We start from the raw sequence: 10,510 nt of genomic DNA on the forward strand, positions 1-10,510 counted from the left end.
TCTTTAAAGTCAAAGTTATTCTGGAATAGTGACCCAAATACATCTGTGTTGAGAAGTCATATTACTTCAGCCACCTGCATGGCTGCTCCCTGTGATGTTAATAAATGAATTGTTTGTAGTGATTATCTATCTTGTTAAAATAGCCCCACCGCATGCATCGGAGTGGCCCGGGATGTCAGCCAGCCATATAGGCCTATCCCCCTTAGGCATCGCCTGGGTACATATTTCCCCTTTCTTGTTTCCCCTCGCTCCACTCACTGTTCCTCTCACTTGCTCCCCATCTCCTTGCCTGCTTTCCCTTTTCTCCTTGTTTGCTTGCCCCTCCCAGGCCTTATTTTTATCCTATTATTACTGATTGAATAACTCTGTTAAATATGAATATACTTGGTTCTCTTGTTTTACCCATATTCTAATCTTATGCCTTCTCAACCTAGCATTCTGTTGCAGCCAAATGCAACTAACCTGCAGATAACATTACAAGGTTATACAGCACGTATAACCACGTATCACCTTTAGTCCAATCGATCCATGCTAACTAAACTAATCTAGTCCCATTCGCCAGTACTTGGCCCGTATCCTTCTAATCCTTCCTATTCAGATACCCATTCAGATGCCTTTTATATGTTGTAATTGTACCAGCCTCCTCCACTTCCTCTGGCAGCTTGTTCCATACACTCACCACCCTCTGTGTGAAAAAATTGCCCCTCAGTCCTTTTTAAATCTTTCCCCTCTCACCTTAAACCAATGCCCTCTAGTTTGGATTCCCCCACTCTGGGAAAAAGACTTAGGCCATTCACTCTATCCATGCCTGTCATGATTTTATAAACCTCCAAATGTCACCCTCAACCTCCAACATTGCAGAGAAAAAAATCTCCAGCCTATTTCAGCCTCTCCAGCCCAAACCTTCCAATCCCATCCACATCCTGGTAAATCTTTTCTGAACCCTTTCAAGATTAACAACATAATTCTTATAGCAGGGAGACCAGAATTGAATGCAGTGCCCTTTACAGCCCAACATGACCTCCCAACTTCTACACTCCATTCACTGACCAATGAAAGCACGTGTGTCAGACGCCTTCTCCACCCTGTCCACATGCAACTCCACTTTTAAGGAACTATAAACCTACAGCCCATGGTGCCTTTGTTTAGCAACAATTCCCAGGACCTTAACCATTAACTGTATAAGTCCTGCCCTAATTTGCCTTACCAGAATGCAACATCTGACATTTGTCTAAATTAAACTGCATCTGCCACCACAGTACTTTGGCATCTGGAATTAGCTCAGAAGTTAGAAATGTATGTACAAGTGCTCCCTAACTGATCTCTCCTATTCCTGAAAAGACTTTCTGTTGATTTGAGGGTTCTTCTGAGGGTTCTTGTGTTTCCTGTGCAAACAGTATCTACCAAGACTCCGGAAACAATCATGCATAATTAGGAACACAGTCACACCCACCAGAACATCAGAACAACAGACTTCAGAGCATTCTACATGTTACCCTTTTTGTTTTCAATAAGAACCGAATGGCCAGAAAGTGTTTTTTTTAAGGAAACCTCTGAAGCAAATAATCTGTTGTTTGTTCTGCTACTGAAGACTGTGTTTTTGTAGTTTGAATTCCTGAGAGCAATAGACATTTATACAATGTTAGTCAGTTATTTCATCTTCATTGAATGGATTGTTTTCATAATAAATCAATAATTGCATTTATTAAAGAAACCTAGTGATAGATCTTTTTATTGAAACTTTATATAGGTAAGATATTTAACTGGCCCTTGGTAACTGAGAAATATATAATTACCTTGTGTAATCCATGGAATTATGATACTAGAGCAATACTGCACTCCTCCAGCCTCAGTCATAACATGAAGAACCCTAGGTAATCTTACTTTCTTTTATCAAAGGAAAATGAGGTATTTGAAAAACTATGTGAGGCATTGTTATGGACCAATGGCATTGGGAAGAAGGAGCAATGAGAGGAATGAAACAGAAATATGAGAGCATAATCTAGATTTCAAGCGAACAGTTGAAACAAAATGAGTCAGAAGTTGCAATGCTGAGTGTGAGTGATAATGGGAACTGCAGATGCTGGAGAATCCAAGATAATAAAATGTGAGGCTGGATGAACACAGCAGGCCCAGCAGCATCCCAGGAGCACAAAAGCTGACGTTTCGGGCCTAGACCCTTCATCAGAGAGCTTGGTTTCAAAATTTTTTGTATACTGTACTTCACTTGCAGTGAGTTTATCAGTGAGTGTTCCTCTATGTGTTGTATTTAAATCTTGTTTATCATGTTTTTTCCTTTGGTTATGAGCTTTGAAAAACCAGTCATTCTTGAGTGTTGATCAATAGTATCTACAATTGCCCTTGACAGTTTTCCAAGAACAAAGGCTGAATATGGGATCGTTCCTTAACCCATGGACTCTGAGGTTATTCATGTAACTTCTCCATCTTGGCTAAGTCAGAGCAAACTGACTTTCAAACCTAAATTGTCTTGTTCTTTATCACAACTTGTGACATTTACCCACAAGACAATAGAACACTAGTTATTCTGCTCAGTTCATTCATAAATACACCCTTAAAGGCAAATGATGCCTTGAAGCATCAGGAGATTTTAGAAGGAAAGTTAATTTGGCTGTAGTCAGAGATAATGGAAACTGCAGATACTGGAAAATCCAAGATAACAAAGTGTGAAGCTGGATGAACACAGCAGGCCAAGCAGCATCTCAGGAGCACAAGAGCTGACGTTTCGGGCCTAGACCCTCCTCTGATGAAGGGTCTAGGCCCAAAACGTCAGCTTTTGTGCTCCTGAGATGCTGCTTGGCCTGCTGTGTTCATCCAGCTTCACACTTTGTTGTTTTAATTTGGCTGTAAGTAGTTTTTTTGATGGATGAAGTTACTGAATGAAGTATTACATGATCTAGGGGAGAAAGGTCAGCAGATTGGCAGTTTGTTTAAGGGTTTATATAAAATCTTGATGCATGTATGATCTTGATCAAACATAAATGTTTCTTAGTAAACTACATACATTTTGCTCAATCCTTGGTAGTAACAGCGCATAAAATTACATTTGAATTTAAAATATTATTTATATATATCGTAACTGTGACAGAGTTATTTCTGGTGGCCTTTACCCACCAACTCAAACATTTGTTTTCTTTATTAAGTATTCACATGGTTAGGAGATGATTGTAATTATATTGTTCGTGGTGTCCTTAGTTGATTATTTGTGATGTCAAAAAAAATTTACATTGCACCTTGTTGCGCTATGAAAACATCTCAAAGCTTTATGTAATGTTATTTCTGCTATTTCATTGGTAAAATACAGCAAATATTTTACAAATAACGTTCAGGAAACAGTAGTGAGATAAAGTGCTTGCTGATTTGTTTTTGGTGAGGCTTATTGAGGAAATAATTTTGGAAAGGATACTGGGTAACTCTCACCTCTTGATTGCTGTGGGATCTTCACAAATAGATGAGATTTTATTAAACCTAAAATCTCAGTCAAAGGGGTTAGCACGTTAAAAAAATGAAACACTAACATTATTTTATATTTAAATATCAGTCTTGATCGAATACTCAGGTGTTCGACTCAAACCTATGACCTTACAAATATGAGCTAAAAGCAGCAATAAGTGGAAACAAATATGTCGAGGTGACTTATTTCTTATGCAAACAACATTTATAAAATAGATATAGCTATTTCTTTAAAATACTGTGTTCAGTTCTTGGTATCACACTTTCAGAAGGATATGAACACCATGAAGAGACTAAAGAGACTTTCTAGACTGATTTCAGAGATGAGAGGTGTTATGTGTACACTTATATGGATAGACTGGAGAAACGGGCGTTGATCACATAAGAGCAGAGAGCAGTAAGGACATTTGGTAAAGGTGCTTAAAATAATAAAGGAAGTAAATAAGAGTAAGTAATTTCCCTTGGCTGAAAGGTTCACATAAAGAAAGCATGGATTTAAGGCAATTGCCAAAAGAATCGGAGGTGACATGAAGCAAAGCTTTCTGACACACTGCATTATTAGGAATTGGAATGCACTGCCTCACAGGTTGGAGAATAAAGATTCAACAGTGACCTTCAAAAAGGAATTGAGTAAATAATTGAAGAAAATATTGCATGGATATGGGGAAAGTTCTGGGAGTGAGCCAAGTTAGATTGGTCTTTCAACAGACAGATACTATGGGTTCTCTTCTACACTACCATAACTTTGGATTATGTGGAATCTCCAGAATTTTAATTTTAATTTCTTGATAACAAGTTGGGTAGCAGAACAGTATATTGGTGCAGTAATGTGTTTGTAATAGTAGAGGCAAGTTGACATGATCTATTCTCCACACATGCGTTCTCTTTCGTAAGCTAAATGTAGTGGGGAAATAATTAGACAAGTTTGAGGAACTTTAACATTTTATGTACATTTTAGCAATTGACTCAAGGCAGGTATTGATAGACAACCAGATTAAAGATTACAAAGTGAATTAATGTTTCCTGCTTGACCTCCCAGATTTTGTCTGTATTTATAGACCCAACAAGACAGATTAAAAAAAATTTTCGACTGGTTGAAATGAATGATATTAAAAATGGAAGTAAATCTTGTTAAGGATTCACTGCAGCTTGAATAGCAGAAAATTTAAAATGTCCCTAAAATGTCCTCGTTCATGGTGGGCGGGTAGGATGGCATCATGCAGTATCACTGGATTAGTAATCCAGAGACCTAATATAATTTTCTGGGAGCATGAGTTCAAATTCCACTGCTAGTCGAAATTAAATTCAGTTAATAAAATATCGAATTGAAAGCTAGACTCAGTAATAATGACCATTAAACTATTATCGATTGTTGTAGAAAGTCAATTCCTTAATACATTTGAACCTTCTTTAGGGAAGGAAATCTACAAGGAAAGTACAGAAAAACTGGCAAACACGATATTCTGGTATGACTCATTTTATTTATATTTCAAAATGAAGGACCAGTCCTACAGGATTGTTCATTTCCAAATATTACTAATTAATTATTGGTCTTAAACTCTGAGAATCTGCCATTCTTATCTGGTCTGACCAGACCAACAGAAATGTGGCTTACTCTAAAACACTATAGTGTTTTAGCTTTTATTAATAGAGGGATCGAGTTCCAGAACCATGAGGTTATGCTGCAGCTGTACAAAACTCTGGTGCGGCAGCACTTGGAATATTGCGTACAGTTCTGGTCACCGCATTTATAAGAAGGATGTGGAAGCTTTGGAAAGGGTGCAGAGGAGGTTTACTAGGACGTTGTATTAGAGATAATGGGAACTGCAGATGCTGGAGAATCCAAGATAATAAAGTGTGAAGCTGGATGAACACAGCAGGCCAAGCAGCATCTCAGGAGATTTACTAGGATGTTGCCTGGTATGGAGGGAAGGTCTTATGAAGAAAGGCTGAGTGACTTGAGGCTGTTTTCGTTAGAGAGAAGAAGGTTGAGAGGTGACTTAATTGAGACATAAGATAATCAGAGGGTTAGATAGGGTGGATAGGGAGAGCCTTTTTCCTAGGATAGTGACTGCGAGCACGAGGGGGAATAGCTTTAAATTGAGGGGTGAAAGATATAGGACAGATGTCAGAGGTAGTTTCTTTACTCAGAGTAGTAAGGGTATGGAACGCTTTGCCTGCAACGGTAGTAGATTCGCCAACTTTTAAGTACATTTAAGTCGTTGTTGGACAAGCATGTGGACGTACATGGAATAGTGTAGATGAGATGGGCTTCAGATTGGTATGACAGGTCGGCACAACATCGAGGGGCGAAGGGCCTGTACTGTGCTGTAATGTTCTATGTTCTTAACTGCCCTTGAAAATGGCAAAGAAGTCATTCAACTGCACAACAGATTAACCAATTAGGGATGGACAACAATTTAATGGCATTAAATTACAAAGGAAAGGATAGGGTGATTGATTAAGTGAGTTACTAGAGTCTTATTAACGACCTGAAAGCATGATCAATCACATTTTCAGGAATGGAAAAACTCTATGGGAAAAAAACAGAGATAGTAAGAACTGAGGATACTAGAGTCAAAGATAACAGTGTGGAGCTGGAGGAATACAGCAGGTAGGGCAGCATCAGAGGAACAGGAGAGTTGATGTTTCAGGTTGGGACCCTTTAGAAATGGGGGAGGGGGAAGGGGCCTCTGAAATAATTAGAGGAGGGAAGGTAGGTGGGATAGTGATGGGTGAGTGTGCAGGTAGGCAGTGGTGGGGATTGGTCAGTGAGGTGGGAGGAGCAGATGGGTGGGAGAGAAAATGGATAGATTATGTCAGGTCAAGGAGATAGGATGACAGGGAGGGTTGGTCATGGGATGTCAAGTAGCTGACTCAAATGAACATTTTTAAAAAGTACGTTTAGAAGGGTCAGTCAGTCTGCCAAAATCTTTCTGGAACAAGCCAGTGATACATTGTGTATTTTATAGATTCTTCCTTTTCATTCTCTACAGGTTTCTGTTTTTTTCCAGTGTGGAGCTAGAGGAGCACAACAGGCCAGGCAGCATCAGAACAGCAGGAAAGTTGATGTTGCGTGTTGGGACCCTTTTACAAAAATGGGGGAGGGAGCTACGAAATAGAGAGAGGAGGGGTGGGGCTGGGGAAGGTAGGTGGGATGGTGATAGGTGAATACAGGTAGGCAGTGGTGGGCATTGATCAGTGGGATGAGATGAGCAGATAGATGGTAGAGAAGAGCATCGGGAGCAGCGGATGCAATAGGTCACATTGACGGATGTACAGGTGAACCTCTGTCTAATCTGACAGGTTTGTTTGGTTCCTTGAGTGGAGGTGAGGGGGAAGTGTAGGGCCAGGTGTAGCACTTCCTGCAGTTACAGGGAAAGGTGCAGGAGGTGATGGTGTTAGTTGGAACGGACGAGGGAGTCGTGGAGAGAGCGGTCCCTACAGAAGGCAGATACGGGTGGGAAGGGAAATATATCTTCGGTTGTGGGGTTGGATTGCAGGTGGTGGAAGTGGTGGAGAATGATACGTTGGATACGGAGGTTAGTGAGGTGATATGTGAGGACAAGGGGGATCCTGCCTTTGTTTTTGTTGCGGGGAGGGGATGTAAGGGCAGAGGTGCAGGAAACGCAAGAAATGCGGTTGAAAGCATTTTCGACCACTGAAGGGGGTAGTTGCGGTTCTTGAAATGAGAGAACAACTGGGATGTTTGGGAGTGGAATGCCCATCTTTGGAGCAGATGAAGTGGAGGCAGAGTAATTGGGAGTAGGGGATTGCATTCCTGCAGGAATGTGTAGACTAGGTAGCTCTGGGAGTTGGTGGGCTTGAAATTGAAAGCGAAGGCTCAGAGACCACTTTGCGGAGCACCTGTGATCTGTTTGGGATAAACAACAATACTTTCCAGTCGTGAACCATTTCAACTCCCCCTCCCACTCCCTGGGCAACATGTTCATCCTGGGCCTCCTCCAGTGTCACAATGACGCCACCCGGAAACTGGCAGAACAGTACCTCATATTCCACCTTGGGAGCCTACAGCCCATTGGTCTCAATGTGGACTTCGCCAGATTCAAAATTTCCCCAGCCTGGCCTCATCCCGTGACCAACCCTCCCTCTCATCCCTGCCTCCTTGATCTGACAAAATGTGTCCATCTTCTCTACCATCTATCTGCTCATCTCATCCCACTGATCAATGCCCACCACTGCCTACCTGCATTCACCTATCACCATCCCACCTACCTTCCCCAGCCCCACCCCTCCTCTCTCTATTTCGTAGCTCCCTCCCCCATTTTTGTAAAAGGGTCCCAACACACAACATCAACTTTCCTGCTGTTCTGATGCTGCCTGGCCTGTTGTGCTCCTCTAGCTCCACACTGGAAAAAAACAGAAGCCTGTAGAGAATGAAAAGGAAGAATCTATAAAATACACAATGTATCACTGGCTTGTTCCAGAAAGATTTTGGCAGACTGACTGACCCTTCTAAACGTACTTTCTAAAAATGTTCATTTGAGTCAGCTACTTGACATTCCACAATCCTTTTTTGAGATGTAGCCAATCATTTTGAGATCAGAGTAACAGCCAAACAGACACTTTATTTTACTGGAGAGCTTTGAAGCAAAGCTTTTAATCATTGAAGAGAATGCAGCAATTTAAAATAGGACTGACTGTTTACTGTAACAAAACCTGGAAGTTGATTTTAATCTTGAGTAGATTTCAAGAGAAAGTGGTTGAATATTTCAGGCTCTAAGTACACTAGATTTTGAATCCCATTTACAGAGAATTACTGAGAATTTACAGCAATGAAAGCACCATTCAGCCTATCTAGTGTTTATGCTCTGTATGAGCAACTTCTCAGTTTCTTTCATCTCATCCTCTCCATATGTCCTCTGTTCTCTTCTCTTCATTTTCTTCATTTTTTTTAATCAGGTATCTTAAATGGTGGCACCACCTCAACTTCTGCGGTAATGTGTTTGATGTTCTCACATTTTCCTGAATAATGAAGTTTATCTTGAATTCTTTAATGGATTTGCTAATCGTTGTCTTATATCAATAACCATTCAAAATTTGAATTTTCTCCATGGTACAGCCAATCCTAGTTGCAGTGGGAAGAGAAAACATTGGCTGCTGATAGCAAAAGATCAGATGACACTTTAGCAACTTACCAATTTTTGGGTAAATGAAGAATTGGAGGAGGTTTGGGAGAGTGTGGATTTGGTAACGGGGGAGGGCAAAATGAGCAGTAGGGGTAGCGATGGTGAAGGAATTTCACAATCTCAGAATCCTGCTCCTGGTTCCACATTTACCCTGGAAACCCTTTTTATAGTCCACATATCTGCTGCAGCCAAACACCACCCATCTTTGGCAATTCCCTCACTCAGACTTTGGTGAAAATCCACTTGGCATCTATTAATGCAGTAGGTTCCTGATTTTCATCAAATCACAATGCACCCCATTACTCTAAGCAGGCACTATATCCATTTGCATTTTAAAATTGGAAATTGCCATGTGGTTCAGTGCGTAGCGCTCTCACCTCTGAGTCACAAGTTTTCACATTCAAGTCCAACTCCAAGCTTTAGTGCAAGAACAAAAGAAGCTGACACTCCCATGCAATGTATTGTGAATTGGACAATTTTACTGCTGGTGCTTCAATTTTGCCAGAGCCAATCAAACTGTTTAATGGGGGAGGAAAGATTGCAGTGTCAGAGGAGCTGTGTTTTCGATGGGATGTTACTGGGTGGAATGTTTCGAGGGACAGTGTGGACTTGTTGGGCCGAAGGGTCTGTTTCCACACTGTAGGGAATCTAATCTAAACTAAAATGTCATCTGTCTGTTTAGGTGAATGTAAAATATCCCATGACATTAGTTTGAAGAAGAGTAATGGAGTTATGGAGTAATACTGGGTGTGATACCAATATGAAAATGAGTGGGTACATGTAACAAGGTAAGGCAGTAATCATGGGTGACTTCAATTTGCATGTAGACTGTGTAACTCTAATAAACTAATGTGTGAAAGGCAAATTCCTGAATGTGTATGAGATGATTTTCTGGTGCAGCATGTTGAGGAACCAGGCCATTTTAGACCTAGTATAATGCAATGAGAAGGGCTAATTACTAATCTTGTTATAGAATAAGCTTTAGGGAAGACTGACCAAAATACTTTTACGTTGACTTTGAAACTAATGTGGTTTAATCCAAAACAGATATGTTAAATCTAAACAAAGGGAGCTATGAAAGTTGGAGATGCAAGTTAGCTGTGCTGCATTGGGAAAATACATTCAAGCCTAAGATTGTATTTGGACAATATCTTGTATTTAAATATCTTATTCAAGTTTTGTGACAAACATACCTTCCTTTAATACATAGAACCCAACAGGAAAAATGAGTCGACTGTGACTAAAAAAGGAATTTAAATCTTCTGTTAGACCAGAAGAAGAGGCTTCGAAAGTGGCCAAAAAATATTAATAAGCCTGGGCACTGGGAGCATTTTGGAATTCAGGAAATAAGTATCAAGAAATGTATAAAGAAAAGGAGAATGGAATATGAATGTAAACTAGTAATAAACACAAAAACAAAATTGACTGTACAAATTTCTCTATTTATGGAGAAAGGAAAAGATTAATAAAGACAGCTGTGGATTCTTTACAGGCAGAAATGTACAATGGGTTATAAGACAATAGCAGAGAGACTTATAATTACTTTATATCTGCCTTCTGTATACAAGAAACCTCCCAGAAATAGTGATCCAAGAGATTAGGGAGAATGAGGAACTGAAAGAAAGCTTAGTTCTCAGACGTTTCATCACCATTCTAGGTAACATCATCAGTGAGCCTCCGACGAAGCGCTGGTGTTATGTCCCGCTTTCTATTTATCTGGTGAGGTTTCCTTGGGTTGGTGATGTCATTTCCTGTTCTTTTTCTCAGGGGATGGTAGATTGGCTCCAAGTCAATGTGTTTGTTGATGGAGTTCCGGTTGGAATGCCATGCTTCTAGGAATTCTCGTGCATGTCTCTGTTTGGCTTGTCCTAGGATGGATGTGTTGTCCC

The sequence above is a fragment of the Stegostoma tigrinum genome, chromosome 31 (assembly GCF_030684315.1).
Source record: "Stegostoma tigrinum isolate sSteTig4 chromosome 31, sSteTig4.hap1, whole genome shotgun sequence".
NCBI lineage: Eukaryota > Metazoa > Chordata > Chondrichthyes > Orectolobiformes > Stegostomatidae > Stegostoma > Stegostoma tigrinum.